General features: G+C 38.1%; 1 protein-coding gene across 6 annotated transcripts in view; it reads right to left on the reverse strand.

Annotated features, from left to right (window-relative positions):
• LOC125300873 (Fc receptor-like protein 5) overlaps positions 1-27484 on the reverse strand; it is a 141823-nt gene that overhangs the window by 13764 nt on the left and 100575 nt on the right. For 4 of the 6 annotated variants that reach the window (XR_007194617.1, XR_007194618.1, XR_007194619.1 and 1 more), the window contains exons 9-10: positions 21384-21498; positions 20894-21063 (exon numbers count right to left, since the gene is read on the reverse strand). The gene's annotated coding sequence lies outside the window, so the exon portion shown is untranslated. The remainder of the gene's footprint in view (positions 1-20893; positions 21064-21383; positions 21499-27484) is intronic. The other 2 variants (XR_007194620.1, XR_007194621.1) reach the window with 2 other exon arrangements.

Consider the following 27484-nt stretch of genomic DNA (forward strand, 5'->3'; position numbering starts at 1 on the left):
TCCTCACTACAATATTTCACTGTTAAACAATTTAACCCTTTAAAATACTGAACTTTTCAACTGTTCAGCCATTGTAACTGTTACTTGTCATCAACTATGACTCCTACCCACTGTAGCTAGTTTAGCATGGTTAGCATAGTTAGCATGCTAGTTAGCATTTTTAACAAAACTGCTAAAAATGATTAGCTAGGTTAGCTAAGTTAAATGGTTAGCATAGTTAGCCTTGTTAGCATGCTAGTTAGCATAACTACTAAAAAGTATAAGCTAAGTCACATGGTTAGCATGCTAATTAGCATTGTTAGCATAGTTATCATTATAGTTTTGACTAAACTATTAGAAAACATTAGCTAAGTAATATGGTTAGCATAGTTAGCATTGTTAGTATAACTGCTTAAAATGAATAGCTAAGTCACAAGGTTAGCATGTTAACATTCTTAGTATTTTAGCATAACTGTTATAAATTATTAGCTAAGTTACATAGTTAGCATTGTTAACATAGTTAACAGCATTAACATTATTAACATGCTAGAAAAAACTGCTAGAAAACATTAGCTAAATTAACTAAGTTAAGTAACTTGGTTAATAATATTATCTTTGTTAACATAGTTAGCATAACTGCTAGAAAACACTAGAGCCATTCCAACTGTCAGTTATCGTCAACTATCTACCTAAATCATTTAACCTTACACTATCTACCTATCTATTTAACCCTCTATACCCCGTAGCGGCCGTCGACGGCCGTTCTGTATTCTCCTGTAACGGCCGCAGCCGGCCGCAATTCTTAAAGAGACATCTGCTACAGTATAACCTTCATACATGAAATAATACAGCGTTAGTGGATAAATAAACACCAGACTTTTATTTTGACACACATAAATGGCTAGGTCGCTATTGACTTTTCTCCGGTATTTTTGAGTTTAGCCTGTTGACTGACCGGCTGAGGACTTACGGTGCCTCTGGAGTTATGGCTTCTAACAAGCGTCCGCGTCTTTTCTCATTAGATGAGATGGTATTGATGTGCATCCACCATGTTTTGATGTAAGTGACGATCATATTGATGTAAGAAATTGACAAAATAAAAACATGAAAGTGTAATAAATTTAACGTTAGCATCCTCCCGTTTGTCATGACTGACTTAGCTGCCTCTCTGGCATAAAAAAAAAATTGTATGGCTGTCACTGTGAAAGTCAGTTTGAGTTTAGCTAGCACCAGCAAAATATAGGCATAATTCAATGATGGGTCATGGCCTAATTAACAATAAAGTTTATGATAAACCCATGCCAGGTTTATTTGCAGTTATATCACATTAACATTACCCCTTTCTGGCATGTACAGTAAAGCTAACATTATCGTTATCCCACTTACAGATAGTTATTGCAAACTACTACTTATGTATGTCTCTCTAAATGAGTTTTTGTTGACTAATAACCAAAGCGGGAACCACCGTTGTGTTTTCTGCTTATGGATGTCAGGAAAATGTATTTGTATACAAGTAGGCCAATGTCTCGTCATCTTCGTTGATTACAAAAAAAGCCTGCTAATTTGCTACCTTCACTGATGTAACGTTAACGTTAGTCTGAGACTCGTAATGTTAGCACAGGATAGGTTGAAGGTTAGTGAACGAGTGCAACAGGTTCATTATCATCAACTGATCAAGTTTAGATAAATTATATAACATGATGTGCATATAAAACAAAACGTAAATCCATGTCAGGATTAACAGTCCCTGTTGTTGGTGACACGCTTATCAAATGAGTCCGCGATTTCATACGCTTATGCTTCATGGCCTCGTTAGTTCATATCCTCATCATTTTTTAGCTGTAAGGCTCACTGTCCAGCTAAATCCCAAATAAGTGCAAGATATGCCAGTCTATTTCAATGAAATCAGTACTCATATAGTATCGTGTTTCCCAGCTTCTAATACAGAAATATGTGAACCATATTTATAACTTTTGTTAGTGAAAACTTTGAGACTGTAAGTGAGTAGGCCTATGGCTGTCTATGGGAAACATGAATATATAATTTTTAATGGATCATATATCATTTGAAAGAGCAATTTCTAATCTTTAAACTGAAAGAAACTTACAATTGACACTTTTCATTAGATTTTTAGTTATTCTTGGTTATTTAAAATGTTTCTCAAATTGCCCTTTTCTCTTAGAATTCCCAGGAATCTGAAGCATTGTTGTAGAATTCCACTGGGGTATAGAGGGTTAACTGTTCAGTGATTCCAACTATATTAAACCTCATCTACCAAGCAACCAATATAGTTTGTTTTTACTCTGTATGATATTTTACATCACAACTTTAGCATTTTCATGCACTGGTAATTCCTTGGAATTGCATTTCTAGTTAATAGTTTAAAAAGTATAAAAGTTACAATGAAAAATGCATAGCCCCTATGTCACAAGTAAGACCTACGTAACAAAGTTTGAATGAAGTGTCTACGTTTAACGGTTGAAGCTGCATTAAACGCGTAGAAGTATTATAAGAATGCATAGAAGTATTATTAGAACTAGAGAATGTAATTCCAGGGAATTACAAGTGCATGAAAATGAAGCTAGGATAGACATAGCATAGCTTAATAAAAAGTTGATAGTTTAGACGTAGACAGTTTAAAAGTTGAATGTAGATAGTTTAACAGTTGTTAATAGACAGATAGTTTAAAAGACAGATAGTTTAATGTAGATAGTTTAAAAGTTGTTGACATATTGATAGTTTAATGCGTGTTGATAGACAAATAGTTTAAAGGCTCTATATAGGTAGATAGTTGACGATAACTGACAGTTGGAATGGCTCTAATGTTTGCTAGCAGTTATGCTAACAAAGCTAATTATTTTGACCAAGTTACTTAGTTAACTTAGCTCATGTTTTCTAGCAGTTTTGGAAAAAATGTTAACAATGCTAACTATGCTAATCACGTTACTTAGCTAATCCTTTGTAGCAGTTTTACTAAAATTGCTAACATGCTTACTATGCTAACAATGTTAACATGCTAACTATGCTAACCATGTGACTCAGCTAACTTAGCTAATCATTTTTAGCAGTTTTGCTAAAATGCTAACTATGTTAACAATGGTAACAATGCTAATGATGCTAACTAGCTAACTAGATAGTGAGGACTTTTTGATACAGTTGATGGGAGTCATAGTTGACAAACAGTTACAGTAACAGTTGAACAGTTAAAAAGTTGGATAGTTTAAAGGGACTTTTATTTTGAAACAGTTGTGGGCACAGGAAGCAGTTGAACAGGATCTGCAGTTTTAATACAGCCATATTGTATGCTTAAAGCCTGAGACAGTGGCTCCAGGTGGCCTGAACACCTGGCATAGGATTCTAATTGCTCTATTGTGATGTCATAATCTAATGTTAAGTCAATGGGGAAATTTGAGTAGTTTTTAATTAATAGTTTAAAAAGTATAAAAGTTACAAAGTTGAAAAATACATAGCTGAAGTCACATAAGTAAGACCTACGCAACGCAGTTTGAATGAAGTTAAACGGTTGAAGCTGTATTAAACGCACAAAAAGCGTGAGAAGAATAATAATATTAAGAAAAATTCGGATAACATTAAAGTTCATTTTCATGCACTCTAAAAAGCCTTGGAATAACAGTGCAGTGCATTTTCATGCACTGTAAAAAATCGGATAACAATAGAGTGAATTTTCATGCACTCTAATAAGAATAATTCGGATAACAGTAGAGTGCATTTTCATGCACTCTAATAAAATGTCTAGGAAGAACAGTACAGTGCATTTTCATGCACTGTAATAAATCGGATAACAATAGAGTGCACTGGAAAAAGCCTTGGAATAACAGTACAGTGCATTTTCATGCACTGTAACTAGAAAACGCAATTCCAGGGAATTACCAGTGCATGAAAATGTAAAACATATGGTGTGAAATATATTGTTAAAACAGATGATGTGCTAATTGGCAACCAACATGATGAGGTTCAATGTAGTTGGAATGACTGAATAGTTAAATAGGTGGATGGCTTAAATGGTTAAATTATTTGATTAGGTAGATGAGGTTTAATATAGTAGGAATGATTGAACAGTTAAATAGGTGGATAGTTTAAATGGTTAAATTATTTGTGAGGTAGATGAGATTTAATATAATTGGAATGACTGAACTAGGTAGATGAGGTTTAAAATAGTTGGAATGACTGACAGGTTAAATAGGAGGATAGCTTAAAAGGTTTAATTTTTTGCTAGGTAGATGAGGTTTAATATAGTTGGAATGACTGGACAGTTAAATAGGTGGATAGTTTAAATGGTTAAATTATTTACTAGGTAGATAAGGTTTAATGTAGTTGGAATGACTGAACTAGGTAGATGATGTTTAATATTGTTGGAATGACTGCACTAGGTAGATGAGGTTTAATATAATTGGAATGACTGAACAGTTAAATAGGTGAAGAGCTTAAAAGGTTAAACTATTTGCTAGATAGATGAGGTTTAATATAGTTGGAATGACTGAACAGTTAAATAGGTGAATAGTCTTAAGAGAATGAGACTGTATGCTTAAAGCCTGAGAAACTGACCGTTGATCCAGGTGGCCTGGCCACCTGGCATAAGATTCTAATTGCTATGATGTCACAAAGGCCAATGTTAAGTCTATGGGGAAATTGTCAATTGTTTTTAATTAATAGTTTAAAAAGTATAAAAGTTACAAAGATGAAATGTACAAAGAGCACCCATGTCCTAAGTGAGACCTACGTATCATAGTTTGAATGAAGTTTCTACGTTAAACGGTTGAAGCTGCATTAACTGCGTTAGAATATAATAAGAAGATGACTAGGAAGAACAGTACTGTAATAAGAAGCCTTGGAAGAACAGTACAGTGCATTTTCATGCACTGTAATTATATTTACACTTTGGCAGAACTATGAGACTAGGGCTGGGACAACGCAATGGTAATCGATGACGTCGACGCAAAAAATAAGTTGACACAAAATATGCGCGTCGATTCGTCAAGCATAACGTGTGCTGCTGAATATTTCAAAATAAAGCTATCTTTCTACCCTACCTACCTACCCCACATAACTGTATCTAATCTAGCTATAATCTGCAGTAAAGCAGCATAACGTTGCACTATTAACCCTCAGAAGTCATGATGTCAAAATGTATTGTTCAAAACCGCTAGCATAAGGGCCTGTGTCCACCAATCGCACTTTTTGCGGTGACAGCGCCCTCAACCTCATTTTCAGAGCGCTTCGGTCAAGTGTTTATTGTTGCTATGTTACCAAAACCGTCTGCCAGCTCGTCTTTTTGGATCGTTGCCTAATGCTAACTAACTAGCTAATTGAAATGGCAGCAATCGTTCAGGACTCAGCTCGCTAAATATGACTTTGACCGACAAAATGAGTTCATTTGGCATTACAATAGAATAGGTCATCCCTCTAGGCTTTGTAATTTGCGTTCAGTTTGCAGCAGTGGTTTAATATTAGTCACAATAGGACTTGGCTGATTGAGCTTTCCTCTGCCACTACCAGCATTGTTGACAGTGTAGGTCCCGCCCCTTTCCTTGATTTCAATTGGCTAGCAAAAGAGAAGTGACATTGACGAGCCCAGCACTGTTCTAAAAGTTGAACAGATTTCATCTTTCAGCGCTCAGAGCGCCGCGGAAAAAAAACGTCAGCGCAGAGGGTTTTTTTCTGCCATGGGCGCTGAGCGCTATGAACTTCATAGGAGAAAATAGCCGCCATCTGCGCAAAAAAACGTGTTTGGTGGACACAGGCCCTATCTCTGCAAAATAATCTTTGAAATAATTACATATTCTTAAAGTAGTCAGTGTACTTAAGCAGAAATATCAAACACTCCAACCAAAAACGCTTAACTGTTCAGGATAACACTAGGCTTGATAGATATGCTATCACCTTTAGTCCGCTAATGGACGCCTAGTGTTTTTTTATTTTTATGGGTTTTCTTGGTATTTGAGAGAGCTTTTTTTTATCGTTTGATATGTATATAAATGAATATCTACATTATCTGAAAACTATTTATTCACTATATTTTGTAGGTCATCTTCAAGTTTGAATTTAGTTTTTTCAAACACAAATTTTTGGGCTAGTTTTGGATGTGGTACATTGAATTTAAGAAAGAATTGCATGTATTGAAAGCAAGGTTGTGCTGAATAAAATGATACCACACACTTGGCCATAAACATACTGAGGTAAAATGGAATAAAATCGATAATGCTAAAACACCCCAAAATGCCAGTGACTCAAGAGGCTTAACTGCAGTTATATTACTGCAATAGCAAGCACTGTAATATCAACAACTGTAGTACTACATAACTACTGCATGCCATTGTAATGCTAACTGCAGTAGTACTACAGTATTACTGGTGTTGTACTGCAATAAATCAGTAGTAAGATAAATAAAAATATATATGTTTACCTCAGTGACATTGCATTGTACCTCACCAAAGCAGCATATGTACAGTACACTATTACTGCACTATTATTTTAATAGCCTATGTAAAAGTTAACAACTGTAGAATCACTGTAATAGTAATTGCAATAGTACTACAATATAGTATTACGGCAGTAGCACTGCAATATCAACTGCAATAGTACAACAGCATTAGACATGTAAATATGTAAGACTATCGTGCAAATTAGCAATAATGATGTAATGTTAACGTTTGCAAAAGCCACCTCTGAGGTGGCCCACCTTCATACAAGGAATGAAGTTGCAATTGCGAGAAAAAGTCATAAATGTGAGGGGGAAAAATCAGAATTGCAATAAATAAAGTCTCAATTGCAAGAAAAAAGTCAGAATAGCGAGAAAAAAGTCTGAATTGTGAGAAATAAAGTTGCAATTTAGCATATTTTTTATTTATGTGGTGGCGGAAACGGGCTTCCATAATTTTGCTCAGATTAGTCTGAGAAAATTTGGATTGAAGGTGGCAGGTAATAGAGCCAAAACATATTTGGTATAATTTAAATAGTCATTTTATGTAGATTAAGAATTTCAGGTGCCTACATTAGCAATTCTTACCAGGAAAAAAATAGAGGGCAATTTAGTCCCAAACGTAAAGGTGTCGTTATTTGCGCTCTTTGCCAAATGGAGTTGGCATACCACACCAGCACAACAGCAATGTGGGAGCATCTGAAACAGAGGCACCCCCAGCTTGCTGAACAGCTGCTAGATCTAGCTAACGGTAGCAAGCAGATTGCAGTAGCTTTTGACGTTAGCTAACTCACAAGTCATGACCTAAATCATGCTGTGATCGTTTACAAGTCAAATACATAACATTAGACTAACGTTAGCCAGCTTATAGTATATAGCTTAAATGAACACGCCACCCAATGTCAGTAGTAATATATGTTCTTACCTTAACTTTCACGAAGTTGAGTCATACCTCTCCCGTGTCGATGCGTGCACTCAAAGCGCTCTGGTCTTGGCGGCTGGACTGTGTTAGCATGTTGCTGTGCTAGCGGGCTTTGCCGTAACTAGCCGTAGAAGTAATCAAAAACATACTTAAATACAGTTGCACGAGTAGTTGATAGAAATGTCTACAGCAACGCAACATGAAACGTGGCGATTTTCCAAGCGAATAAACAGGAGAACTACAATGTGTTGCGCAATAGCACTTGGGAGTACTTCGACCTAGCGTAGTAGGTGTAGTTTGGAGACTGTTTTGCGAGACAGAGACTGAGTTTGCTGCTGATATTCTAGGGATAGGCTACAACATAGCCAATGTACGACTTTAGCCTTTTAATATATTTGCTGCATTGGATCAGTCTTTCTAGAACAGGCACGGGCTTTCTAGCCTCACGTCAGCAGCGCTGCATCACCCATATAGCCTACATTAAAACAACCAGCGGATGGTGGGCGGGTGCAGTTTTGAAAATTGGTCAAAAAACTTTGGTTCTGATGGATGGTAAGTTTTGCTATGCAGTTATGGTTGAAATAATAAGCCATCAGCGCATCTCTAGTGTGTGTGCCTCTCTCTCGCTCAGAGGGGAGGGAGAGGCTGAGGGTCGATCCAGCATGGATTCTAAACTCTGTGGTAGATAGGATCTACAATTAGGTGTTAACAATACTACTACGCTAGGTCGAAGTACTCCCAAGTGCTATTGCGCCACACATTGTAGTTCTCCTGTTTATTCGCTTGGAAAATCGCCACGTTTCATGTTGCGTGGCCGTAGACATTTCTATCAACTGCTCGTGCAACTGTATTTAAGTCGGGAAAACGTGGATGTTTTTTATTACTTCTACGGCTAGTTACGGCAAAGCCCTCTAGCATAGCAACATGCTAACACAGTCCAGCCACGCACCAGAGCGTTTGAGTGCACGCACCGACACGGGAGAGGTAGCCACACATTGTAGTTCTCCTGTTTATTCGCTTGGAAAATCGCCACGTTTCATGTTGCGTGGCCGTAGACATTTCTATCAACTACTCGTGCAACTGTATTTAAGTCGGCAAAACGTGGATGTTTTTGATTACTTCTACGGCTAGTTGCGGCAATGTCCGCTAGCATAGCAACATGCTAACACAGTCCAGCCGCGCAGAGCGTTTGAGTGCACGTACCGATACGGGAGAGGTATGACTCAACTCGTGAAAGTTAAGGTAAGAACATATATTACTACTGACATTGCGTGGCGTGTTCCTTTTAAAAAGCATCACCATCTCAATATACCCACTTAAAATAGGCAAGGATACGTATAAACATTTGGGGTTGATCACAGTATACCCACTACAGCTAACTATAGACTACACCACTGGTTGGGACTGTAAAACTGAAAACAGGAATTTTATATTGTGTTAAACACTCTCAGGAATGTCTATACTGTGCACTGCACAGTGGGTTTTTTTGCACTACAACTTTTGAATTTTTTGAACAAGAGAGTTATGTTGGTACTGTAAAAGAGTAAACAGGCTGGCCTTTCATTTTGTATAACAGTAAAATAATTGTATTAATTTTATTTTGTGTAAAGCAGAAGATTTTTTGCTGTGCAAAGCTGTTGTTTAATAAAGTATATTAAGATTTTTTTGGTATTTATTTGAGATACATTATGTTTTTTATTAATCGAACAACAGAAAAATAATCGTTAGATTAATCGTCCAATTAACCTTAGTCGTTAGATTAGTTGACTAATCGATAAAATAATCGCCCGATTAATCGTTTAATAAATAATCGTTTACCCCCAGCCCTACTGTTATGACTAAGTTATGTTGGCTAGGTCATTGAAATAGCACTGACTTGGCATGAAGCTGGTTCACTTTATTTGTTTATGTTCATTTTGTTCTGATGTAGTAAACTACTTTTGCGAAATTTATGTAACTTAGCTTGTTACATTTTGTCTTGAGGAAGCTTTTGTGTAGTTAAATATAATTATGACCGCCGCGCAGCGAAGCGGCGGTCATATAGGTTTAGTCAGATTTTTTTTTTTTTTTTTTTTTTTTTTTTTCTTTTTTTTAGCATGCCCAAATTTCCGTCAATGATTCCCGGGACACTGAAAGACCGGGTACACGAAACTTGGTGGGCATGTAACCCCACATGGATAGCATGGAACCATCGTTTTTTCGTTTTGATCTGTAGCCCCCGCTGGACTGGACCCCGAAGGAGGGTAGGGCAGACACAGTTTTCTGTGAATATTTTGAAAACCGTAGGGTTTAGGAGGACCATTTTTTTTTATGTTGATCTCAAGGGGCCATGTCAACCCATTCCATAACCACTCATTTCATGTATAAGCCCACCTAGTTAAACACAAAAAGTAAAAATGAGGTGTTGTAATTGAAGGTATCTGTGACCTAACATAGTCAAAACTGCACGAAATTGGAATTGTAGGATCATTATGACACCCTCTGTATGCACGCCAAGTTTTGTGGAATTCCGTTCATGGGGGGCCACACAATAAATTAATTTATGTTACTAAACACCAACTGGCCTGTAGGTGGCGGAGACAGTTTTCTGTGAATATCTCGATAACCGTGGGGCCTAGGAGGTCCACCTTTTTTTTATGTATGTTGGTCTTAAGGGGGCATGTCAACCCATCCCATTACCACTTATTTCATGTATAGCGCCACCTAGTTAAAAATTAAAAAGCAAAAATTAGGTGTTTTCATCACTATATCTCTGGCTGACAAGGTCAAAACTGCACGAAATTAAAAGTATAGCATCATTATGACACCCTCCGAATGCATGCCAAGTTTTGTGTACTTTCGTTCATGGGGGCCTTACAATAAAATAATTTATTTGTACATTTAGTGGCGTTACACCAACAAGGATTCCCGGGACACTGAAAGACCGGGTACACAAAACTTGGTGGGCATGTACCCCACATGGATAGCATGGAACCGCCATTCTTAGTTTTGATCTGTAGCCCCCGCTGGACTGGACCCCCGAAAGGAGGGTAGGGCAGACACAGTTCTCTGTGAATATCTTGAGAACTGTAGGGCCTAGGATGACCAATTTTTTCCGTTATGTTTGCCTCCAGGGTCATGTTAACCCATTCCATGTGCACACATGTGCATAAACAGATACACACGCACACACATACATTTACAGTAATCATAACGTTATGACACATACTCACACAGTAGACATATGTACGCATGCATGCACATGCACAAACACACATCGCAGGCAAACACACAAGCACACACATACACACACACACACACACCCACACACATAAACATAAATTTGTACACGCACACATGCACATAATTCAAGAATTTTTCCCGTCATCTACTCCCTGAATTTTTGGTCATTGATACCGGGACACGAACCACCGGGTACATGAAATTTGGTGGGTATGTAGCCCCACTAGACTTTTACGGAAAATTTTCATTTTAGTCCCGGGGACCACCACCAGCCCGGGCTGGGCCCCGAACCGCAAAAAAAAAAAAAAAAAAACAGTTTTTCCTAAATAACTACCTGAACCATGGCACTGAGGATGAAGAATCTTTTATGGTATGTTGGTCTCAAGGGCCCACATCAACCTGGCTCATAATCACTCATTTGTGATTTGCACCCCCCCCCCGGTAAAAAATGAAAATGCAATATTATTCTGCTTTAATTGCCCCTATCTTCAGTTAAGATGTTCAGAACTGCACCAAATTTTATGTGTATGATTAACCTGGCATTCTCTGGGGGTATGCCAAGTTTAAATAGAATTTCATCCATGGGGGTCTAAAAAATTAGGTTATGTGCACATTTAGTGACTGTACATTGGCCTGTAAATGGCGGTGCACACATATACACATGCACACACACAGGCACCCACATACTATCAGTATTAGAACGGCCGATACATAATTACAAATTCAGTAGGATTAAAAAAGAAAGCCAAAATAAATATTCATCATCATCATGGCTGCATTTTCAGTATTGGCGATAAGTAGTCGTTTGTCCACTAGATGGCGATCGTTGCAGTGAGGCGTAATTTTGTTGGAAGTTAAAAGTCGTTGGAAAAACAATGGGCGCTTCCTACAAGGACTGTAATTTACCGCGCCGGACATCTAATAAGGATAGGACGATGTTCACATTTAGTGTAATTCCCATTTCTTCTTGAAGCCAGAAATAAATCTGAGGATGTTTATCGGACATGCTTGGTTTTTACTGCAGGTAATGTTAATCTTGTAATATCAATAAGGACCTAGGTAATTTTACCGTTAAGCGTTAGTTGAGTGATGGAGGCATTTGATTGATTGCATTTGTAGAAAACTATAAATGCGGTTATACCAAACAAATTGATAGCAGCACTGTTTGTATCTTTCGACTGTCATTTATTGCACGTGCTACAAAATCATTCTGTGCAATGGAAGATTTACCAACGTTACACTGGTCTGATACAGTTTTGCCTATACATGCGTGAGACTGAGGCGCCTGTTTATTTTGTTTTTTAAGTGCGTGCATGGTGTGAGAGGGGAATCGATGTGCTTTGATTACAGCTTGGTAGTTGTAGTCTTGTGAAATTAAAAAGCACGTGTGTGTGAAGTATCCAAACAATGACACCTTCATTTCATTATGGCTGCTTTAGCAACACACCTTAAGCTACTGTGTAGTGGGTCCCATCTAGAAGTGACTACTTCATTCGCTTTCCTTGACTCATGGAGCTGCTTGAATGTTATTACAATTTTTTTAAGCCGATATGGCAGTTTAAGTCCGCTTGATACTGTAAAGTAAGCCATTGGTTTCAAAGGAGATTTTATTTGTGTAAGCCAGCCAGCATAGCCTATTGACAATTTATGTTGTAAATAGGCCTACCTTATAATCCTACCTGTAGCTTAGGGAAGCTAACAGCTTTCTATTAGGATCTAGTTTGTTAGTTACCGTTTTGTCATAACTCCCTAATGCATTTTTGCATTTAGAATAGCCAGAGTGTATATCTCAATCGGAAAAATTAAACAATATCGGTGCCTATGGACTAGGCTGGGTGAACCCAGCCTGATCTGCCCGCTATTTATTTTTGATTTCTTAAAATATTGAGCTTGGTCTGATGAAAGCCAGACTAGCCATGGACCTCAGTTACACAATGCAAGGGAACATGAATCAGCCTATATTTGCACAAACAATAACGGACAAAAGCTCTTCAACTTTGGCCCGTTAAAATGTGTATGAACAGTCTAGCGACGCATTTCATCAAGGCCCATTTGGACATGTCAGTTATTTGCACCACTGGTTAGATGTAAAACAGCATTTCGTTTCAGACTAGGCTACTGTTACTTAATTTGTGCATTAACAATAACGTTTCAGACTACTTTTACTTAATTTGTGCATTGACAATAAAGTATTACATGAACTAAAGATGACTAAAATCTTATGTAGAAGAAGAAACATTCACAAAAAATCCATCCATCCAAAAATGACCTTTGTTTTTGATAGCTGTTGAAAACGGCATGGAACTGACAGAGATGTTTTTGTTTATAAATACACAAAAAATAAATAAATAAATAAATAAATAACATTATGCTGATACCTTTTGCTTTTCCCAAATACAATGTAGCCTACAGGTGTAAGTGACCTTTCATCAATCCAGTTGCAATGGATGAACTGTGATTAACTGCCCTACTTGTGATTGTTTAGAGATTTTAAAGGTTTTATAACAATGCTACATCTTCTTTGGCTATTCTACAATCTATTCACCTTTTCAGCACCAGTAGGCTACTTTCTGTGCAGCCGCATACACACACACTCAGGCATGCCAAACAAGCATACACAAAAGTTTCAAGAGTGGGGGATGGAGTAAAATATGGAGACAAATTGAAGTGTGATTTATTTTCGCGGAACGGATGTACAGGACTGAGCGGCGGTCATATTTTGTACCGCTATGCGGTACATCTAGTTTAATATAGAGTAACTGGTAGCTTAGTAGCTAAGTAGCTTGCTCATAGGCAATATCTCCCAAGCTGGTTAGAGGACCTTTATCATATACTTTTTATATATAATTACTCATTATACGGTCTTAATGAACTGATTAGATATTCAAGGTATTGAGGTCAAAAGTCAAGGTCACATGAGGTCATACTCAAAATATAGTTTTGCAGTGGTATCTCTCAACCAGATTGAAGGATCTTCATGAAACATAATTCACGTAATAAAGCCTACATGCACTGATTAGGTACTGAAGGCCATGGGGTCAAAGGTAAAGGTCAAATTCTTTCAAAGTTATATGAGGCTATAGCAGGCAGAGTCAAACAAATGACAAATTACATATTATGTTGTTTGTGACATTAGTGATTACACAACATTTGCATTACAAAGTTTTCTCAAGACAAGAAAATGATTAAAGCAAACTTTAGTTTTTGTATAACAAGATTATTATCAATTTCAATAGGTTTAGTGTGCCCTATCTATGCAATTTAAAACACATGGTCACTCGCAAACAGCAGGGGCTGGTTTTGTTATCAAATATTATCAAACGTCGGATGCCTGGTAAAAAGGATTCTGGGTGATGATAAGGGAGGTTGTTCTGAATTTCCGGTAGCAACCTCTACAGGGTGTCCAGTGATTGGGTGTGGTTCTGAAATAAAGCAGCAAAAGAATATTGGCTAATGTCCAAAGCTAACATTAACATTGACCTGTTAAGCTAATAAACAGCCTGAGGCTAATGTAGCTAACAGTGAAATAAATAAGAATTATTATGTATTATTTATTTTATTAGCCCTTCACTTGTGGGAATAACCCTGAAAAGGAGGCTTTATACCACTAAGCCAACTAAGACCAACTAAGTGCCTGATCAAAATAATAATAGGACCTATGGAATAACATTGCCTGACTATAGTACAAGAACAAGAATCCAAAAACAAACAGAACTAACTCAACACACAGCACAACTGATGGGCTTTTGTACACCTGGCGCAACAAGGCTGTTCTTATGTTTCTTAATCAGTCATGGGTGTGTTTTGGGCTTAACATCCTTTAAACCAATGAAAATGACATCTGTCATTCCCTTTAACAGCAAGCAGCGCAACTTCAAACAGCGCATCGGTATTTTGATAGTCAGCAGCGCATTTGAAGGAATCTGCTTGCGCAAGACCATATCTATTCCACTAAACCATGCTTTATTAAAACCTAGCAGAGTATAGCGTACACGCATCTGCACTCATCTATTATTTGAACTCATTGGCAAAGTGAAACTAACTTCACCGTGGTATCAATAGTCAATAACAAAACAGTTACAGTTAATTAATTTCACTATTGAATAGCCTGAAAAAAACAACACTTACCCCAATAATATTCAAATGACTGAATAAAAAACCTAAGAACATTTATCCTGCAGATAAGTTGCTGCTTAAGGCTAGCTTTACACGACAACAATCTGAACACAATCCGCAAAAGTGGCATTGCGTTCCCACTTTTTATTTCGCGTTTAGACGAGCGTCTTTGGGTGGAAATCTGCATGCACACGGTGACGCAAAAGTGTGTGAAATAGTATGCATACCAGGTGGCTAGGCGCGCGCTCTTGGTGTTGTTGTATGGCTGTTGTATGCACTGCCATTTAACAACACCAAGAGCGCGTGCATGCGTTGAAACTTCCTTCTACTTCTCTCCGTAGTAGTGCTTCACATCCCAGAGTTCTGTTTTCACAAGGCGCCTGTCTGTATGTGAGCCAGACGTGAACGGTAATGTGTTTCTTTTTAATAAACTGCCTGTACACTTACAAAGTTCTCAATGCTTCGGTTGACATGTAGAGACCCTCATTATGCTACTGAAAGGACTCCTGAATAGCTATCATAAGCAGCTAAGGCAACTAGAATGTCCGACTGATGGAAATAATCCGACGTTTGTTGTTGTTTGGCTGTACTGCACATGGATATGACGTCAACGCGTATGCGAGGATAGCCAGCGTGAGCAGCTCAGAGCGTTTTCAAATCTTTAGACGGGAACGCGACAGTGGAGCATTTCCACTCTGGAGGGTGGGTTCACATTAAACACAATTGAGACAATAGATTGACCATATTGGACAACTGCAAAGCCTTATCATAGGCATGTTAAATTCATGGTGTGGAAAGTGGAACTTATTGAACGAATTTCACCATAGCTGACAAATGATTTTAAACTTGCGCACAATGGCATGAACCCAGCATCGGCAGGTCGCATAAAACACAAATTGAAGCAATAAATTGACCATTGGACAATCAATCCTACTGCAAAGCCCTTTCATAGGCATGCTACGTTTATGACATAAAAAGTGGAAATATGAACGCCTTTTATCACAGCTGACAATTATGCAGAGACATTACACGGAGCTGCCGGCTGTTAGCGATTTAACTGATTCTTGAGCTCTCAGAACTGACTTGCGCGCCTTTTTTAGATGGTGAACGTAAACGTAAGCATGATTTTCTGAACTAGGGATTATCACAAATTTTACCTCCATAACTTTTGACAACTGAAAATAAAATGTGATACAATGAACAGAAAGCCTCTTCAATGTGCTTATCGCCATGTAGCCTTGTCTAACCTGTTATTCAAATTAATGTAGGTAATTAAAGTTGTGCATCATGTTATTGAAGGAGAGTAACGTTGCTATTCCCTGAAGATGAGTCAGATGTAGTTATGTTGACCATTCATCTACAAATGCTTTTCTTATGGATGCCAGAAACTGCATATTACACTGACAGTTTGTAAGGGTAAAGCCTGTTGTCGCAAGTTTTGGGCAAGGTCCATAGGCTACAACAAAATGTTTCTGGAGTGAAACTTTGAATTTAGTCAGACCTGTGTGATAGAAGAATATGGCAAGGCTATCTCTATCTCTAACTAGCTCATATCGAGAACAATGCATGATGGAAATAACAGTGCACTAACTATGGATAACTGAGGATAATTTGTAGACCATAAAGGTAAGAGGTCATTGTCCTTACGTTTAGCTATGTTCACCATGTACAGCTTCTAAATGTTATGTGCCTAACAGTAGTTTATAATGTGATAATGTAAAAGCTTGCTAGGACAGACGCTCAATGAGTTCATGCTTTGTTTTATCGCTGGATTTTACGATAGCCTATTATTATTATTAAGTATATTTTTTGGGCTTTTATGCCTTTAATGTGACAGGATAGTGGAGAATGACAGGAAGTGAGTGGGAGAGAGAGTGGGGGTGGGATCCGGGCGAGAATCGAACCCAGGTCGCCGGCGTACTGTGCAGGTGCCACGGCCAGGTCCTCAATAGCCTATTATAGCAGCCGAACTACATCCAACTCTAGCAGGCGTTAAATGACTGTAAGCTTTGTGGATAAAAGATTGTCGTAATGTGCTGTCTGCTATTGCTGCTTTTAAACAGTCAGATTTTGAAACTCCTGTGGTGGGTTTGACAAATGTAGTGGACACATGCCATTCCCCGTCCCCCCTTTCCGCCCTTAACGTTTTCACATTGGTGCTGGAACTAATCTACTCGCCAAAATGTCTAGGGTGCTTGGTAGTAACTTTGCCAAGACACTGTCCCGCTGTTCTGCCTCGGTCTATGTGAAAAGGACAGGCATTCCGCAAATCTGGTACATAAATTCGTAGGAAGTTAGCGAATATTAGAAATAAGATAGCGAATTTTAGAGAATGCACCAAGACCACACCTTAAGTTGTTAATTGCCACACCCCTGAGCGCATTGTGTGAAAAAAAGACAAGGGCATGGCGAAAAACTCGAGTGTGTAACAGGAATACACTTTGCGCCGGGTAGGGCCCTTTGTCTTTACTCCAATGCCCTCTTTTATACCAGGGGAAATTAGCCTAGAAATCTAGACGCGCCCCTAGCGGCTAGTCTAGCAACTCTCCGTTGGCTTGTGAGCTCCAGAAATCGAAACTTAATCAGGACATTGAAATCGTGTATAGAGTCGTTTGGTGGGCTTAACATAATGATTGATGGCAGAGTTGCAACGGCTTGGCTTGAATTCCCTGCTACTTGAAAACAAATATCCTATTGCGTGCAGAGGGAATTTGAAAGACAACTGATTATCCCGCCCCTCGGACTGAGCACTGCGAACGGTGAGTGCCCAGACCCTACATTTTAATGTGGGTCTGGCTCGCCAGGCTAAGGGGAAATGAAAACAATTGTATTAATTCATGAGTCAGAGGACCATTTTGGACCGATCGGTGCCAACTGACGGCACCAAACTTTATTGTTATTTTCTGATAGCTATATGTGTCTATAACACAAAAAAATGCTTCATAGACATCTGGGACTCACAGCTGAAGCTTAGTAGAGCACTCAATATACATGCCATACACCCGATCTACCTATAGGGTCATTCCGTGTCAAATCAGATAACGTTGTTGCTGCACCGTCTCAGATTTTGTTCAAACCTTGTCTATATCATCAATGGGTCCTAAAACCAAGGCCTGTGAAATATTTATGTGCAAATCTTATGTCTTCTTATCTTTTTCAGACCTTGAAATTCATTCATTTTTTTGGAAATGCTTATTTTGGTGTTCCCAAAACACCTGTAACTAAATGCATTTATTCTGTGAATGGGACTTGGGACAATATTGGTACTTTACACACTGACCATATACTGTTTTATCCTTATCTTTGTCATGGCCTTTTTTTCAGAGACCTAGACATTTTGGTACAACATTAACAAAGGATTATATTTCTAGAGAAAATACTGATTGATGGCAGGTGTGTCACAATAAAGGAGTTTAGAGACCCTCAATATAATTTTTTTTTCATGTTTTTTTTCTGAAACTAGGGACTTCTACAAAGCCAATGAGACTGTGGTACAAACTTAAATGATTAAATCATACTGAGAACATGTTTGTCTTCCGTTCTACAAAGTTTGGTCAGGCTAGGAATAATACTTATACTTAAGATATGAATGTCCAAATATGGCTTCCAAGATAAGGCCTTTTAGAGAGTGTAAACAATCAAGGGCAAAACTATATGAAAACAATAGAATTGAACAAAAATATTTTACAGGTTTTAGTTATGGAACCTAAACATTGTGTAGAAAAAACTTCAGAGTCGGTGCTGCAACCATTTTCCTGGATTTTGTCTGATTTCACATGGAATGACCCTGTACCCAATGTATTATGCAATGGCACCAAAGTCAAGAAGACGGTGGGACATATCAAAACCCATGTTAGATCTCATCTTGAGGTTATATGCTTTTATAAAGTATATGGTTTGGGTGATACTTTAGAGAAAATCTATCACAACAGCTGGTAGGCATTTCTGTCGATTCAGTTTTTCAGCTTTGGCCTTTAGCTGCTCCAACTACTACTCTGTCGTCTTTCCATCAAGTACATATTCCTTTACAGCAGGAGACAGAGAAATTGTTGGCTTTGTTATAAAAAAATAAAAGGAGAATAAAACTAAAGTAGCTTGTATGGCCCACAAGTTTAATGGTAGGTGACTTCGTTTTACTGGTAAATGGAATTGCTTTCAGATTTCGCATTCTGCAGAAGGAGATTTGTTTTGTGATGAGTCATACAGTAAATATATATTTACTTCCTGTACTACTGGTTATGGGTTTTTTTTTTCAATGTCATACATTTTGTTTACTTTATTGACTGTATAATTTGCTTATTTACAAATAAATGGTTTATTCTTTTAGATCAAATAAATCTAAACCATTGTGTCTGATTTCAATGTCAGTTTTAATGCATACTTTTATATACATTCTAAATTCCATTTCCTGCTTTCCAATTCAGTTTTTTTGTTATTTTTTATGTGAATGAAATGAAATTTTGACCAATTTTGGATATACATTTGGATTTTCAAAGACTAAATCAACATTACCATATTTTACATAATTCCATAGAACTGATCCTTCTGATTTAAATTGTATGTACTGTATATCCCATTGATGTTATGTAATATACTCAAGAAATAAGGTTTTTTCTGTGAGGTCATCCAGCACCAAAAATGGAATGTTCGGCATGGGCACGAAAGGGTTAAGAGGCTGTAGAAATATATTCAGCTGTGAGTTTGGAAAGTCCATCAGATATTTTTGTCATGTGGGGGCATAAACAAACAATAAATAAAATAAAACAGGTTTGGTTTGGTGCCCTCTCGTGGCACCTACTTCTCCGCTAGCTCATGGACTATTTTGAAATAAAATAAGAGCTTCTGTGTAAGTCCCAGGTTTTAAAATAATAGCTTTTAGTTCATAAAGAACATTTGTAGGAGCTCTAAAGTGTCACAATTACAATCAGCATCTATTACATCAATAAAAACTTAGTTATTCACTAATGAAATTGGACTAACATGTTGATTGTCAGCCATAACCTTGTCTGACAGGGAAATAATTAAACCTTAACCTTTGACATTGAGTACCTATCAGTTCATCTAAACTTTATAATGAATAACGTGCATAATGTGCTATGTTTAATGAAGATCCATCGACCTGCTTTGCAGATACAGGCCAAACACTGTATTTGTGCATTTCTGTGACCCTAGGCGACCTTGACCTTTACCCCAAGACCTTGACCTTTAGTAACTATACCAAGCTTGATGTGGATCTTTCCACCAGCATGGGAGATATTGGCTAATATCAAGATTCTGAACATTCTGAACAATGAAGCCAACACGGAAGTTCAAAAACCTGCAGTACCTCGGCAGTCCATAGAGTGAGTCGATCGCCATAGAGACCTGTGTTAAAATGTCCAACTTTACAGTTGAAATGCATACTTACAGCCTGGTCCAAACTTTATTTGACTCAAAAATGCGTTTCCCCGACAACTGTGAGGTGGGTGTATTATTTTACAGTTCCTCTGTTTAAACGGCAGATTCAATATAACAGCCCATCCAGTATGAAAGTTTGAAACCAGAGCATAAATGATGATGGTGGAGCAATTGCGTCACTTACGGCTGGGTTAGGAGTGTAAATATAATCTGTCAGATGTTATATCCCTTAGATGTTTTTTTTAAAGGTTAGCAAGAAATAGACATTGTACTATACAATAGTACAGTTATTGTAACAAACAATAATGTCTGGTGTGATTTATCAGTTTTCTGTCAGCCCGTTAGCCTGTTAGCTTACGTCAGATGGCATAATAAACATGGCGGCGCCTATAGTCTCCTTTTTTGAGCTTCATAAGGGCTCTTCAGTACACGGTGTGGAGGATTTGTCTGCAATCAATGGTATCTACCGTAATCAGAGTTGCTGAGTCTAAAAACAAATTGTATCAGCCACTAGAGGGCACCTGTATGTGTGTATTAGCTTAGTCTTGACAGAGATGAAGTTCAAGGAAAGATCCATGTGGTTTTACTAAGTTTAAGATCTAAGTTTCTTGAATTTCCCCTTGGGGATCAATAAAGTATATATCTATCTATCTATCTGTCTATCTACATCTGTACCTTTTTTATTGCATTGTTTTATATTAGATAATCTATTTAAACAGAATGTATGGCTGTGATAATGTACATATTATAAATAGCGTGGCTGTTGTAAATATTAAAAGTAATTGAGAAAAAATATAAATAATAATTATTTTACTAACATTTAGTAACTTTGGTCTCTGTACTTTTAACCCATTCAGATGTGGTTCCTTGCAGGTGGGCCCTTACTCTAAAAGTATATATCCCATAGGTTGAAGGTAGCTTTAAGCCACAGCAAAGTTCTTTCACTTCAATACATGTATCTATGCTTTTAAAAGATCTCTTTCCCCAACTGAGTGTAAGAAATGCATGTGCACACACACACAAACAAACAAACACACACACACACACAAACACACGCGCACACACACACACACACACAGAGAGAGAGAGAGAAATGTTAAAATCACTTCTGTCAAAGAAATGGGAAAATGGGAAAAAGAATGGTGCTATTGTTATACACTTCTTGTTTCTTTGAACCCACAATAATACACTTCTGCAGAGCAAATAAAGCTTGCTCATCCAGGTAGACATTAAGGGAATTAAATTCAGGGAAGTTGAGGATAAAAAGACGAAGAGAGAGAGCTTGAATATAGATTAAAAGTGGTTCACCTGTACTGTGCTGTATATGTGATGTTAGTTATGTGGGCGGTTGGACTTGTCCAGGTCAACACAGCTCCCATTTTGATGAAGGTGACATTGTAAGGCTTCAATAGATGTGGCTGTGCTGTTAATACATTAAAAATAACTGAAACATCAGTCACATAATTTTAATCACATAATACACTATCAACACACACCAATTAGTCAGTTTACCCATTTAGCCCGTTCACACAGACAGTTTATTTTTTTGTCATTCTGATTAAACTATTCTGAATGAAAATTTGGTGTCATCTGTTTACATGGGGCATGTACTACTCCGATGAAGTAGCACTTTAACTTTTGCCTTAGGATAGGACAGTGAAGAGTCAATTGGAATGAGAACGGAATACACCACCCCCCGATCTAATCAGATTAAAAATGCCCATGTAAAACATCACTAGCATGAGCTGATTGATAAGCTTCTGAACCAAATGAGCATACAAAATAAGAAGGATGTACTGGATCACCTTCATAATTCCACAATGCATTTGAAACATTTTTAAAGCACTAGGATGTCCATCCTGCCAAAGAAAATATACAGTACAAGATCCCAGTGTTTGATCACAGACAGGCTCCTGCTATGGAAAGGAAGATTGAAGCCTATCACAAACTGTGGGCATTAAAGACCCGTCTTTAGAGTTCAATGAGGAGAAGGCCGCATATCAACACCGTGTCAGAAATGAAAGCCTGAGCCTCGTCTTTCTGAACTTTGCTGACTACTGAAAAGGCCAAAAGCCAATCGATTTTCAGGCATTGCAAATATTGTCCTATATACATTTCGCAGCCAGTTCTGTTGACTGAGAGAGGAGTTTCAGCAAGTAAAAGACACTTCTCAGAGCCCCTTACTGAACACACCAAGTGCCTTACCATCAGATGTATGCAAAAGGTGAGAAATGGACAAAAAAGTAAAACAGGAAAAAAGAATGAAACAGAATAAGACAAAAAGTACAACAGATTTCATAGGGATCTACAAAAGGCAGATGAATGCATTCAGAGTACAAGAGTCAGACTATATGTTGGCTTTCCACAGAAATTATTATTTTGGACAGTGATAGGCTATTGTAGTATAACAATTGTCTGTCTATATGTCTTTATATTTGAAGAATTGATGAATGTTGGCGTTGATTTTCCGTCAACAACAAGAGCCAACTAATGATGCTTTCATTCTAATCTGACAGTTAACTTCATAACATCTTGAAAATAAAACTATACAGTTCAAAGTTTGCCCACTTACCATTAAAGAACATAATGTTGGACATGAGTATCAAAATATGTGGGAGAGTCATTGCCCCAAAAGTATCCATTTGATTTTTTTCTAGAGATAACCTACTGAAAGTACATCCCCTATGATTTCATTACTAAAATCAAAAGGGATAAGAACTGTAGCAGTGATGTCTTTATTTCCCCATAGCTTACTGACGTAACTGACATAGCTACTGTAACTAATTGTGCTAGTGCATGATTCATGCCAAAAACCTCTGACCGAAACAATCAACTCAGTCACAATGCTAGTTGAGGTAGGACCCAAATGCACAACTTTTTTTACACAAAAGCAAATATCTTTGACTGAAGAGCCCTTATGAAGCTCAAATATCTATTAAAATTCTCTCACAATTTAATATTATGGATTCAAGATTGTGAAATTCTGGGCCAATACTAATGTTTTAAATTAGCCTACAAATTAGCCTACAATTTGGCCAATATGTAACGAGGGCTGACAATGCATACCTAAACACTGCCCCCTGCAGGTTACTTTATTTGGACCATGGCCGCTGTCACCAGTATTGCCATGGTAATACTAACTTTCATTGTAGTATTGCCTGGCAATACTAGTTTTCATACATGATATTACCTAATATTACACTCAGTAAACATCACAAACTGCTGCTGTGCGGTGTTGGAGTAGCCTAGTTTATTGTAAAAACATTAACTTTCTGGTAACACTTATAAGGGTACACAATTAAGCATTAGTTAAGTATTAGTCAAGCATTAACAAACACTTAATTCATCATTATTAAGTATGTTTTCAACATTATTTATGGATTAACAAATATCCTTTTCTTCATTCATAGAGTCTTATTTAGCATGTGTTCCTTTGTTATAATGATGAATTTCTAATGTGTACACACTGAACTTATGATGAATACACAAGGTACAAACCGTAAACTAATTCATAATTCCTTATGTTTACATATTGAACACATGGTGAATTCATAATGAGCTAGAGATTATGTCAATTTCTAAAACTGATAGTTCCTTCCTATGTCCTTGATTGTGATTGGCTGAATCACGTTTGATGCCGTTATAAAATCCAGCACAAACATACACCTTGACCGCATTCCGTTCTATATTACTGCGCTACCATAACTTGATACAAAAGGTAAAGTAGCTGCGTCTCAACGTTGCTTGGCAACCATTCAGATAGAGGAAATATATTTCTTGGCGGAAGAATGATTATCCTTGATTATCCTATTCTCGTTGCTTTGCCTTTACTTTATGAAACGTTACCAGGTATTTAGCAACAGTTTTAGAAAAGCAATAAGCCACTCGAGTCCGTAGGTTACACTGATTCTACAACAGCTAAGGGGGGTTTTAGGCAGCAGTGGCTGCTGGAATCCATGCATTAGGCAGCAGTTGCAGCAGTAACAGCAACTGGAATTCATGCATTTCCACTGACTTATTTTTGGAATCTGATCCCTTATCATACCTGTTCATTCGTACTCGTCGCTCGACTTATCATGACTAAATTCAAGATGGCTGCGAACGGTAAACTTCCTGAAGGTACTGTCTGTATAAATCGTCTTGTAAATAAACTACCAGTGCTTTTTCAAAGTTCTCTATGTCTCGTTTTAAATGTCAGGGCCCTCGGAAATCTACCAATGAAGTGTGGAGATACTTTGAGCCTCGTAAATGGTGTAAAACAGTGATTTATTTGCATGGCTAGGCCGATGCCGAGGCACCCCCATTGAAAAAGCTGTTGGTAGCATCGGCTAACTAGCGCCAGATTTCGGAGTGCAGGGGACAAGCCGAGATGAGCTGAGACATACGTTCACACTCGGTACCATATTTCAACACACTTTAGGTCAATATCACACCGGAATTCTCCTTTAACTGTCCAGTATATGCTAACAACTTAATTCACCTTTGATTGCCCAATGTTGGCGACAAATTTCTCTGGAAGATATATTCGATGGTAGCGTCATTAGGTTGCTAACTAGCTATCTTTATATCGTCAGTGTAACATAACCAACAAGTACACATTACTTGTTAAAACTATTCCCACATTCATGTGAGAATAAATTAAGATGCAACTTATGAGTATGTGGTGTTATGGCAATAGGCTTAGCTTGCTAAACCGAGCTACACAGTCCGGCCATTGAAAGCAGTTCTACAATGAGTACACTCAAGACAATTCTGGCAGTTTAACTGGAATTAGCAAAATGAGGGAACTTAATGTTACCCTTAACCTCGTTAGCGCACAGAAAACTCTCAGTTCAAATGTGTTTGTGCCGTTTATTGATGTTTGCTAAAAGATTTAATCTTTTTAAAGGTGTTTTCTGTACTCAGGCCGGTGCACCTCCATTAGATTACATGCAATCTAAATGAACATTTTCCCTTTTGGGGGCGTTTCAGCCACAGTAACCACGGTAACTGGGGGCGGTAACCACGATTATGACTAGATGCCAACTGTATGTATAGGATGTATTACTACTAAACTTGGATATTCATTTTAATGTTATTTAACCTGGTTGAATTATGAACTAATATTATAATATACTGAATATTATGACATTTGTCTGCATATATTTTATTCTTATTTATTACAATTAACATGAACTTAAGCTAGGTTACACAATACCTAATGATTAGCTCAAGAAAAAAACATCCATTAACCCTTAGAACCCTAAGCTGTTTTTAGGGCATTTTCACTACCTTTATTCATAAGGATTTATTCTGGTCATTGTAAGTGCCACACACACATATTATATATTGTTTTTTTTTTTTTCAGCAGAGTCTAGGCTATCCAGATCATTTCATGTATTAGTACTAGCATTGATTTATTTAGATTTTTAAAGAATTAAAATATAAAAAGTGTATTATAAAAATATTTTGACATTTATCTCACCACAGCAAGCTCATAGCTCTACATGCATTTCATGTGTGTGTAGGACAGACCGTCCTGAATTGGGCAATACAATTGCCATGTTGGAGGGATACTCCGGGGCTGAGCAATTTACAGAAATATGTGGTGTGTGATTTACGGAAATAAATGCCATTTTTTTATTTAGTGATGAATAATGACCTTTCTGCGCTCCATATCTGTGACACGAACTGATCTGACCTGACTTGACCCAAGGTTGCGTGTTAGCCTGCGTGCCTATGGTGTATGCACTCATAATGATTCTCAATGTTTTACTACATTGCCATGAACAAAGTAAAGGCAAAAAAGGTGTTTCTTTGTTGAACAAATTAGGATGCAATGTGAGCCTTGAATTGGATGCCAATTGTAGGAATACATTGGGAAAAACAGTGGTTATCCCCCATTCGACGAAAGACCCTCCAGCCACACGACATTGGAGTCAGCTTACGACAAAGAAGTAAACCTGCTCATCTGTACCAAAGAACTGTTCCTTTCTAAATCCTCACTATTTCTAAAGTCTGATTTGTGTTTTTTTATCTTGAGGTGGGCAATTTGTGTTTGTACTTTCAGAGTCATGGACACCGAAGAACAGCTTAGACTGCTAAATGAGTGCATTCAAAAGCTGCAGGCTGACAATGAGAGGTTACGGGCTAGCTCTGAAGGGGAACAGGGGGCTACTACATCAGGGTCTGGTACTCCTCCGGCCCCAATAACCCCTGATAGGTCTGAACGTTATGTCTACTTGCCTAGAGAGAGAAAATGTCCCTGATTTTCTGGAAAAAGTACTGACTCTTTGTCTGTAGAGGAGTGGGTGGAAGAGGCACGTAGGTCCTAAGAAGTACGACATATGTCTCGTGCAGAGCAAGCCTTATTCCTGTATGATTTGTTGGATGGTGAAGCAAAAAATGAAATTCGGTTCCGCCCATCTACAGATCGAGTTGACCCGGACAGAGTAGTACAGATTTTGGTTGAAATTTATGGGTGTTCCCAATCTTTTATCTCTCTCCAGAAGCAATTTTTTCACCGTAAGCAGTTAGAGGGGGAATCAGTTCGGGAATTCTCTCATGCCTTATTGCCATTGATGGAGTCTATAAAACGTAGCAACCCCAGAGGTGTCCCTAATCCGGATGCTCTGGTTCTGGATCAATTCATTGAACATGTGCGTGATGGGTTGCTAAGACGATAACTTAAGAAGTCTGTTAGGCTTAACCCTGAGTGTTCTTTTCTTACAATACGCAGTGAAGCCATTCGTTGGGTGGAAGATGGGGAACGGGTTGGTGCTCCAAGGGCTCGTGCTTACTCCTGTGACTTTCAAGCTCAGTTGGTGGGTGAGTGTCGAGCTGACAGCCATGCAGTTACTATGAAACCTAGTGATGAATTGTCAGAATTGAAGGAGTGTTTACGGAGACAGCAAACGCAATTAGATCCGGTTGGGAAAGGAGCAGCCCACCGAGCAAAACCGTCTACGAAACGGCGGTAATATGAGGCAAAGCCCAAGAAGGACCGAAGCTCTGTCAGAGTCCGTGGGCGCTTCCACTCAGCCACTGCCCTGATCTTCTCCGGGTCTGTTGATACTCCTGCAGAAGAGATGACATGCCCCAGGTACTTAACTGCAGTCTGGAAAAAACTGCACTTCTTGAGCTTCAATTTTAGGTTATGTTGCTGTAGTCTTCCCAGGACAAGTTCTAGGCGGTGTAAATGTGATGCAAAGCTACTGGAAAAGATCACAATGTCGTCCAGGTACAGTAACAGGGAGTTGAAACGCTCATCCCCAAAGATGCGCTCCATTAAGCGTTGAAAGGTACTGGGAGCGTTACATAGACCAAACGGCATCCTGTTGAACTCGAACAATCCAAATGGCGTACAAAACGCAGTCTTTGCCTTGTCCTGTTCGGCAACGGGAACTTGGTTATAGCCACTTGCCAGATCG

Source organism: Alosa alosa, chromosome 9, assembly GCF_017589495.1.
Source record: "Alosa alosa isolate M-15738 ecotype Scorff River chromosome 9, AALO_Geno_1.1, whole genome shotgun sequence".
NCBI classification, from domain to species: Eukaryota; Metazoa; Chordata; class Actinopteri; order Clupeiformes; family Clupeidae; genus Alosa; species Alosa alosa.